We start from the raw sequence: 10,737 nt of genomic DNA on the forward strand, positions 1-10,737 counted from the left end.
TTAAACACACATCGCAAGTAGTTTGAGCGTCAGTGTTTTACGTGGATGGTATAATAAAGAAGAAGTTTTATTCCTCAACATCGGCTATGCTGGATTCCTTTTATCAAAAGATGTGATTGCTACTACTCCAAGCAGAGGGAGTGGAATATCCGTGCAGAGCCGGGGGTATACAAGGGTGGAGGAGCCTAATCAAAGAAATCATCTGGAAGTGGCTGAGGACTCCTTTCCTATTTTCCCTGTTTATGCACACCTATATTCTATACAGTGGAGAGGAATTAACTCCCCATCCCCTGTAAAGAGTTTACCAGGCTAAAGATACTGATAACTTATCTTAGGAGGTCCCAACCCCTGGTATCTAACAGATGTCAGTGGATGAAGGTACACAGAGAATGGAGCCAGAAGCAGTCAGCTCTCCTCTGTGTACTGGTCAGATCGGCTTACTGCAGTGAATGGAGCAGAGCTGCTGTTACTCGGCTCAGAAAGAAGCATTTTTTAGCATGCCTGAAGTTATTGTAAGTGATTTATGGAAGATGTAGTAAGGGACCAATAGACTATGGAATAATACTTACATAATGGTTAATACGTTAGTAGTGCATCGTAATTGAAATTCTGCATAGAAATACAACTTGTGCATACAGGTGTATGGGGGGGGGGGATTTGTGACGTGAATATGAGTTCAGCTGACAGCTGAATGTTTATGGCCACCATTAGACAACGTTTCAGAATAGCAACCCTTTCCTCAACTCACTTGCACTTTTCGATAATCCTATGACTTCAGTAACACATTGCCAAATGACATACCACAGAAAATAAACTGGACTAAAGAACAAGCTGACACCAAAGGTTTATACTGCCATAGTAACAGCACAAGAGATGAATTACTCACCAATGTACAGTCGGGGCTGCGCAAGCAAAACGGATTCACATTAACTGCGACCACTAGACTAAATGCTAAGAAACGTTCAATGGTCAGTCAAGAAAAAAAAAAAAAAAAGTACTAACCCAGCAAAACCACAGATTATTTCAGTGTTACTGTGTCAAAACAAATGTGCAAGAAAACGTCATGCAGGGAGATTTGAGACCTTTCCTGACTGCTTACAAAGCAAATGCACCGACATACAGCATCCTGTTTACAGACCATGAAAACATATACGGTACTTTATAGGATTTCAATTGATACTTTCCAGATGTGGCAGAAGCCATGGAATCAAAGCACTGAGTAGGGCCACCTACTGAATACCCAAGCTCAGAATGAGCAGGATTTTCAATCATTAAAAAAGTTGTCCAGGCTGCTTCTAAAAGCATGCGTTACTAAATGTAAAAATTCTAGCTATCAACGCCACCACCAGAGGGCGCACAAAGTGAAACAGAGTTGTACGGATTCCATCAGTATAGTTAGTACAACTAAGCAGGAGACAATTATAACTTTATACTGTATTGATAAAATAACTGAAAAAATAAAGCTTGAAGGGTTCCTGCGTTTTCACAAAAAGTTAAAATATGTGCAAGGTCTTGCTGGGCAGTCTGTTCTACGACTGCATAAAACTTTACACTTGATCAGTTTTTCTGTTGCTGATAAATTATGGATGAAACAGTTTATGTCCGTCTCTCAGCTAGGGAGCGTGCACAAGAGTAGTCTGTGCCTCCCCCCTCCCCTATGCATTAGTTATACTATTATATAATATTGTATAACCAGTATTATCTATACAATTGCAAACAAGACCCTGAGAAAAGCTTAAGTGACCAGAATATAGGAGATCCAGGAACACTGGCTTGTAAATAAAGGGCAAGTACATGCTATCAAGCACATAAAAAACAAGGAGAAAACAATATATGAGCCCTGCTGCTGTCTGTGAAGAATATCCCATCTGTAACCACACAAGTTTCCAAAAGACGACAAAGAACAGAGAAGACTTTTCTGACATTGTAAACTGTGAGATTTGCAGATTCATCTGTCTTTTCAGCACAGCAACAGTTTGCAGACACGTTTGTGAAGGCTGTGAACAGAATCAACCCCTCCCCTCTTCATTCACTGTGTGAAGAGAGGAAAGGACAACTCTCTACACTCACTGAGATAAGCAAGACAGAATGGAATCTATCTAGAGACAGATTTACTTGGTAACAAAGGAGTGAACCGGAAAATTAGCTAAAAGGGAGACACCTAGCGCCAACACTTTAGAGAGGTTTTTCAGGCAGAAAGCAGGCACATTATTAATGAAAGTATTAGATTTTGGCCTAGAATCACATGTTCCATGAAATGAGACCAAGTTGTCTGAATAGTTAGTGAGCATGTAAAATATACATACACACACACACACACACACACACACACACACACACACACACACACACACACACCACAATTCCAGTTCATTCATGTCACACAACAGTACTTCGATAGATCAAATTCTATGATCTCACAATAGTACGATATTATGCCTTGGTCAATTACAGAGCTTTAGATTATTTTTAGATCTTTACCAATGACACATGTATCCACAATTACATAAAGTGGTGTTATAATATGTCACAAAGTCTTTTATGTGCAAGTAGGAAATTCTCAGGTACTTACAGTGTTGGCCAAAAGTATTGACACCCCTGCAATTCTGTGAGATAAGGGTGCATTCACACTGAGTAAACGCTAGCTTATTCTGAACGTAAAACACGTTCAGAATAAGCGGCGTCTAAAGCAGCTCCATTCATTTCTATGGGAGCGGGGATACGAGCGCTCCCCATAGAAATGAATGGGCTGCTTCTTTCACTCCGTGCAGTCCCATTGAAGTGAATGGGGAGTGCCGGCGTATACGGCAAGCTCTGCTCATGCCGGAGCGTACACGCCGGCACTCCCCATTCACTTCAATGGGACTGCACGGAGTGAAAGAAGCAGCCCATTCATTTCTATGGGGAGCGCTCGTATCCCCGCTCCCATAGAAATGAATGGAGCTGCTTTAGACGCCGCTTATTCTGAACGTGTTTTACGTTCAGAATAAGCTAGCGTTTACTCAGTGTGAATTCACCCTAATACTCATTCTTCCAGAAAATGATTGCAAGCACAAACTCTTTGGTATTAAGATCTTCATTTATTTTGCTTGCAATGAAAAAACACAAAAGAGAATGAAAAAAAAAAAAAGTCAAATCATTGATCATTTTACACAAAACTCCAAAAATGGGCCGGACAAAAGTATTGGCACCCTCAGCCTAATACTTGGTAGTACAACCTTTAGACAAAATAACTGCGCACAACCGCTTCCGGTAACCATCAATGAGTTTCTTACAATGCTCTGTTGGAATTTTAGACCATTCTTCTTTGGCAAACTGCTCCAGGTCCCTGAGATGTGAAGGGGGCCTTCTCCAAACTGCCATTTTGAGATCTCTCCACAGGTGTTCTATGGGATTCAGGTCTGGATTCATTGCTGGCCACTTTACAAGTCTCCAGTGCTTTCTCTCAAACCATTTTCTAGTGCTTTTTGAAGTGTGTTTTGGGTCATTGTCCTACTGGAAGACCCATGACCTCTGAGGGAGAAGCATCTTTCTCACACTGGGCCCTACATTATGCTGCAAAATTTGTTGGTAGTCTTCAGACTTCATAATGCCATGCATACGGTCAAGCAGTCCAGTGCCAGAGGCAGCAAAGCAACCTCAAAACATCAGGGAACCTCTGCCATGTTTGACTGTAGGGACCGTGTTCTTTTCTTTGAAGGCCTCTTTTTTTTTTCTACTTTTGTCTCATCTGACCAGAGAACATTCTTCCAAAACGTTTTGGCTTTCTCAGGTAAGTTTTGGTAAACTCCAGCCTGGCTTTTTTATGTCTCTGGGTAAGAAGTGGGGTCTTCCTGAGTATCCTACCATACAGTCCCTTCTCATTCAGACGCTGACGGATAGTACGGGTTGACACTGTTGTACCCTCGGACTACAGGGCAGCTTGAACTTGTTTGAATGTTAGTCGAGATTTTTTATCCACCATCCGCACAATCTCATCAATTTTTCTATTCCGTCCACATCTAGGGAGGTTAGCCACAGTGCCATGGGCTTTAAACTTCTTGATGACACTGCATGGTAGACACAGGAACATTCAGGTCTTTGAATATGGACTTGTAGCCTTGAGATTGCTCATGCTTCCTCACAATTTTGCTTCTCAAGTCCTCAGACAGTTCTTTGGTCTTTCTTTTCTCCATGCTCAATGTGGTACACACAAGGACACAGGACAGAGGTTGAGTCAACTTTAATCCATTTCAACTGGCTGCAAGTGTGATTTAGTTATTGCCACCACCTGTTAGGTGCCTCAGGTAAGTAACAGGTGCTGCTAATTATACAAATTAGGGAAGCATCACATGATTTTTCAAACCGTGCCAATACTTTTGTCCACCCCCTTTTTATGTTTGCTGTGGAATTATATCCAATTTGGCTTTTTGACAATTCTTTTTGTGGTTTCCCATTGAAGACAAATTAAATGAAGATAATAATACCAAAGAATTTGTGATTGCAATCATTTTCCGGAAGAAACTGAGTATTAGCTGACAGAATTGCAGGGGTGCCAATACTTTTGGCCAACACTGTACATACCATTCATATATATATTTATACACATATCACCTGTGTGCTTCAGCCTGGGTGTTAAAGCCTGTGCATGATAAGCACAAATTAGAGGAACATTTCACCAAATGCTAAAAACTTTTCGGCTGGCGTCCTCGCTGGTAGAAGAATTTACTTCCGGCAGATTTTCTTCATATTCCAAAACTAAGCCATTTGTATCTTCTCAAAAGGCAATTACACAGTGACTGAACATGCTTATCTTGTCATTTCCATGTCCATGCCCCCACAACTTAGCTGATGAGCAAAAGCAGAGTCGTAGTTTTTGTAGAAAGCCTGAAGGCAGAATGGAAAACAAATTTTGTACAACTTTGAGAAGTTCTTGGAGCAGTTGGGAAATGTATGGGGGGGAAAAAAAAAAAAAAAAAAGTCTAACATTATGTTAAAGGGAAATAAAAGCAGTATATTTTATAGGTTTTATATTTCCGGATATCTCCTTGGATCTCTAATCTATTCACAGCACATTTTATCAGCCGTGCAAGTGCAGAAGTAACATCTGGCGGTATAATAACTGCAGAATTTTATATCTGCTATCGCTCAGCCTAAACAAATTGAAGGAATGTTAAACAGTAACAATAGGCCTTTTGTGACCTACCAGTACAAGATTAACCAAAATGGGGTAAATCATGTGAAATATCTCTGCATAGTAAGCTGAACTCAAGGTTTCCCATGAGTGACAATCTACACAACTGAAAAAGTAGAAGCTTGGTTAGCTTAGCTTAACCGAAACGCTTATCGGAGGATGGGAAGCGTAATTGCTCGAGTCACAGCAATGGTTCTGACCGTGAAAGGAGTTCTCGTACAACCTTTCAGTTCAGGAAAAAGTTTCACTAAATGAAAGCAACCCTTCAGATTTCCACCTACTAAGGCTCATTTCCTGCAGTATATAAGTAAATCTGTATTTTAGAATCATCTTGTCCTTGCCGTTACAGACTCACTTCCTAGAGACCATGAGAGAAGTCTTTGTCCATATATAGCAGCCAATGTGAGAAGACAGAGATACAACGGGAGGGCGGGATCAACAGTCTGACCAATAAGAAGACAGGATGTGATTCAGAAAACATCAGACGCCAAGTGAGCGTTGTAGCCAGACTGTAGTCACAGTTCACAGCTCTGTCTTAAAGGGGGTTCCCATAAAAATAACTATAGATTTGTAGACACTTAAACATTTTAACAAATATACATATTTACAAATTCTACAGAATTTCAAAGATTTCCTCTAACCATCTTAGGGGTGACCGTCTTTTGTTTTGATCAGTTGCCAATGGATACGACCATGAATACAGGAACTTTCTATGGTCTGGGACTTGTCAGAAAACCAACCATGATTTCATTACTGTGGACAGGTTATCAGGCCGGGAAACTACACGTATGAGGAGATAACCCATATACAATAAGTAAATCATGGTGGAGTTTCTGACAAGTGTCAGACCCCAGAAGTTCCTGTATTCATGATCATATTCATTGATTAGGTCGGGTTCACATCTTTGCCCGGTCTCCGATTTAGCCAATCTGGCAGGTTTCCGTCTTCTGCCCCAAGAAACTGGACAGGAGATGGAAACCTGGCAGTCAGTTTTCAAACCATTCACTCGTCACCACTAAGATGGTTTGAGAAAATCTTAAACTCTAAAATTTTTAATTCTTTATATTTGCAAAAAATTTTTACTTTTAAATGGTCTACAAATCTAGATATGGATATGTTTATGGGGTCTGAACCAAAAATAAGGAAGGAATGACAAAAATATCAGATAAAATTCCCCTTGGGGAGCTAACTTCCATATAACCTTTGGTTATAGCACCTACCTCCAAGTTTTCACCAATTCAGCAGCTTAGAAGAGATCTGGTGGCATCATATTACTATCGCAGATGGGTAAAGGCATTTGTAAGGCAAAACAATCGTATTTTCTATGGATGTGTTCTTTTAGCTGCAGAAGAAGATAAAAAAAATGTAAATTGGTAATACCACAATAGCACAAATATTGTATTTCACCCATAAAAATAATTTACTATGTATTACTAACAAGCAATGATTGACAATCGAAAATAAGCCTATAAATTTGCCGTTTAATAAGCCAAAAGGACTTTACTAGTCCCCCTATTGCCACATCTTACTCTAAGGCTCTTTATAAGGCTTACACACACTTTTATTTGTGCCTGTTGTGTCTTAATTTTAGATTTATGGGACAGTCTTGCACCCGCTAGTTCATTTTCAGCTCCTACCACCACCCAACCCCACACATTGACCACCCATCCACATTATTCCGACAGTGGCACAGAATATGTGATTGTTAAAATATATAGAACTCTGTTGCCCCTCCATACAGTCATCAAAAACTCTCAGATATATCAAAGCAAATGCTTGTTGTCAGCCTAAAATAAGAGATTAAAATGGGGTTGTCCTCTTTTCTTCATTCCAGTAGGTCAATGTGGTAGATGCCACTACCCACAAAGAAAAGGCAGCTTTCTATACGGCCACGTTACATACAGATACATTTCCAAATTAGATGAAGGAAACGAACATGACATGACCCCAATATTCACTTAGGAAGGCTTATGTACTACAACGGAGGCATCCATAAAAATCAATGACCCCTCTGTAGGCTTCATGTTGAGATATTGATGACATTACTTATTCATTATTAAAGGCAGGTATCGCAGAGTTGTCACTGAGCCAGGAACTATCCTGACTACAGTATATCTTATGTACAAGTTTGTGGTATATGGAGGTGCTATTGTATGTAAATAATTATACAACATTAATAAAAGGTCATAAAAAACACAAAGGAGCAGATTTACTATTGAAAATGCACCAGAATTACTGTCATAATTTCTGCCAAAAATTGCGCCATAAATGTGTGATAAAGCGTGTATGACCGTTTTACACACTTTGAGAGCCTTGTACAACAGAGTGGCTTTGTGAGAAAGGTACCTGACCTGCAGAAAATAGGAGGTGCTTAAAGGGGCTCTATCATTGGGAAAAGTCATGTTTAACTAATCACATCCTTGCATAGGCTTTAGAAAGGCTATTCCACACCTACCTTTAGTATGTAGCTTGCCCCACGCTAGGTTCACACTAGCGTTCGATCTCCATTCTGTGGTTTCCGTCTTCTGCATGCAGAGGACGGAAACCTGTCAGACCGGGTCCGGCTGTGAGAGGTTTTTTTTTTTTTTTTTTTTTTTTAAATCGGACACAGAGTACTGCATGTCCATCTCTGTGTCCGATTTAAAAAAACAGTTTCGTGGCGGAGAGCATAAAACGCTCACCGCCGGACATCTTTCAAACCCTTTCAAATGAATGGGTTTGAAAGAGTCCTGCAGGTTGCAGTCTCCTGCCTCTGTTTTGTGCAGGAAACGGAAACCTGCAGAACGGAGACCGGGCGCAGATGTGAACGAGCCCTCAGTGGTTTCTGAATAAGTCAGTTTTTATTCATATGCTAATGAGCTTCCAGCCAGCACAGGAAGTTCCCAGCAGCCTCATCTCTGCTATTATCTCCTATGTATGTGTGCAAACAGGAAGCAGGAAGTCATCAACAGCAGTAGCCTGTGCATAGGAAACAATAGGCAGAGGGTGCACGATGTATCGTGCACCAGTCTAATTAGCATGTGAATAAAAATGTACTTATTCAGAAACCACTGAGGCAATCTACATACTAAAAGTAGGTGTGAAATAGCCTTTCTAAAGCCTATGCAAGGATGTGATTAGTTAAAAATGAATTTTCCCAATGGTAGAGCCCCTTTAATAGAAGACCCCATGGCCCAAAATGTGCCACTTTTTTTTTTGTTGTTGAAAACTACGTTGACTAATACGTGCTGTACACTTACATTAGAGAGCACCAGATTTATCATTCTTAAACACTGACACATCTGGTGCAGTTTGGCTGGCCTGTCTTACTTTTAGACAATGTTAGTAAATCTGCCATGCTAGGTCATGTTCAGATAACACCACAATTGGTCTTTACCTTTTTATCAAAGTACCTTAAGTTGATTTGCAAGAATTTGGGAACGGATGAAAGGGAGTATGACTAAGATCAGTGTTTGCAGTCTGTAACCATGGAGATTGTAGAATTTCAAACGCACATTAATTTACAGTATTGTCTTCTTTTAAAATGTTTAGATACATTGGTTTTAACATTGGTTCAGACTTCCCTGTTAACAGACTCCCTTTAAATAAAGTAAATGGACACGTATTCTATGACAGTACCTTGTAGGGCGACAGCTTTACTTTCCAAAGATGCCCTTCTTATTTTACATTGCAGCTCCATTTAAAAAAAAAACAAAAAAAAAAAAAACAGGATTTTAACCTTCTATAAATTAGATGAAAAGAGCTTTAAAATTGAGTCCTCTCCTGTTGGGGTTTTACTCTGTACCCTAAATAATCGGACCTCACTTCTGGACAGTGCCTTCCCCAAATGCTTGAGTGACTCCCATTTTGTCACAATTTTCTGCAGTTCGGGGCAGTTACCTGAAGCAGAGAGCAAAGCCTCAGCAGAAAGACCCTGTTCAGCTAGTTTGCAAAGACTAAAAATCCTGATTTTCATGAAAATAGAGCTGCAATGAGAAATAAGAAAGGCATCTTTGGAAAGTGTAGAAGCCATTCTACAAAGATACTGTCATTAGTTTGCTTCCCTGCTAACTTACTCCCTTTAAGCAAAATGCAGTTTGGAGGAGCCAACAGGTTCAGTTAAGGATTGACCAAATAGAAAGTTTCAGGGTTTGGGTTTTTTTTGCATAAGAAATAATTAGGGTACTCCCAAATGAAGAGGACGTATAATGTGCGGTCTCTGCTGTGTGCTTCACAAATTCAGGCGTCATTAATTTTTCTCATCTCATCCTGGCAATGAACAGGCTGCTTTCTATAGACTCTCTAATGTGTAAGAAGATCCCCTAACAGGCTCACCATGTCACTGCTCTAACAGCAGGGTCACCTAGGAGGGTTACGCTTATTCCATTCATACAATACAGCAGTTTTTTTTTAGCATTATCAATATATCCCAGGGATAACAACAAATGTGTATTCATAAGACATGCAAAAAAGGGAACAAAAACAACAACAACAAAAAAACACCACATCAAGAGCTCATGAATATATTCGAGATGCTCAATTTACCCAGATGTGCATAACAGAAAATAAAACAGCAGGTCAAGCTAAATCGGATCGCATGAGCCACACTGGAAGCTGAACTTATTAAGAGTTCAGTCAAGTGACTATTCTAATTCTATAATACATCCAAGTGACACAATGGCCATTTGCATACAGATTGTGAAGTATGTGATATAATTACTTGCAATTATGAAAGCACCTTGGTAAGGCCTCGATAATGCACATGGCAAAGCTGCACAGTACAACGCATAGGGGACTTACAGGTCTAAGCTGGTCATATGTATTGCATTTTCGACATTTGATCGAGGATGGGATTATTTGATCAACTTTATCAACTAAGCTAGCCGAACCTGCAAAGCAGATACAGAAACAAAAAAAAAAATACTCATATTCATATATATAATATATATATATATATATATATATATATATATATATATATATATATATATATATTAAAAAAATTTCTCTCTCTCATGCAGATTGGCTGCTGATCTACTGAAAGCTTCTGATCATCCATATACGGTAGATCTTGAGTGCCAAAAATTTCCATATTCCCTAATATGCTGCAACCTTCAACAATAGAAGTAATCCCTCTGTATTATGGTATATGATGGAACTTGCCTCACCGTTTTCCTTTTCTCACTGTGCCACCATGTAAACCGGCATGAAGAGATCTGTTAGACCTATACAACACTTATCTGTAAAACAACGATGGGAATGAAGCACGTGCACCGATGTCTTGAGGCTCAGTTTCGTACAGAACTGTAATAAGGTTGTATTATGGGTGCTTGAGCTCTCCAATGGACCTCCATATGGCTCATGCAATGGCAAAAAGTGTTATTTTAACTGTACAACGCCAAACAATAAAACCCCGAAAGTCATAGCAATCCATCCGACCACATATGCCCAGTGGTATTCGCCCCTAGATTATTGCTCCTAGTGGATTATACCATATTTCTGTATACACATAGACCAACATTAGAAGCGCTGGTGTGATGAGCTGGATATACACATCCAAAACAAACAATGAAGTTAAAATTATA

The sequence above is a fragment of the Leptodactylus fuscus genome, chromosome 4, assembly GCF_031893055.1.
Source record: "Leptodactylus fuscus isolate aLepFus1 chromosome 4, aLepFus1.hap2, whole genome shotgun sequence".
NCBI lineage: Eukaryota > Metazoa > Chordata > Amphibia > Anura > Leptodactylidae > Leptodactylus > Leptodactylus fuscus.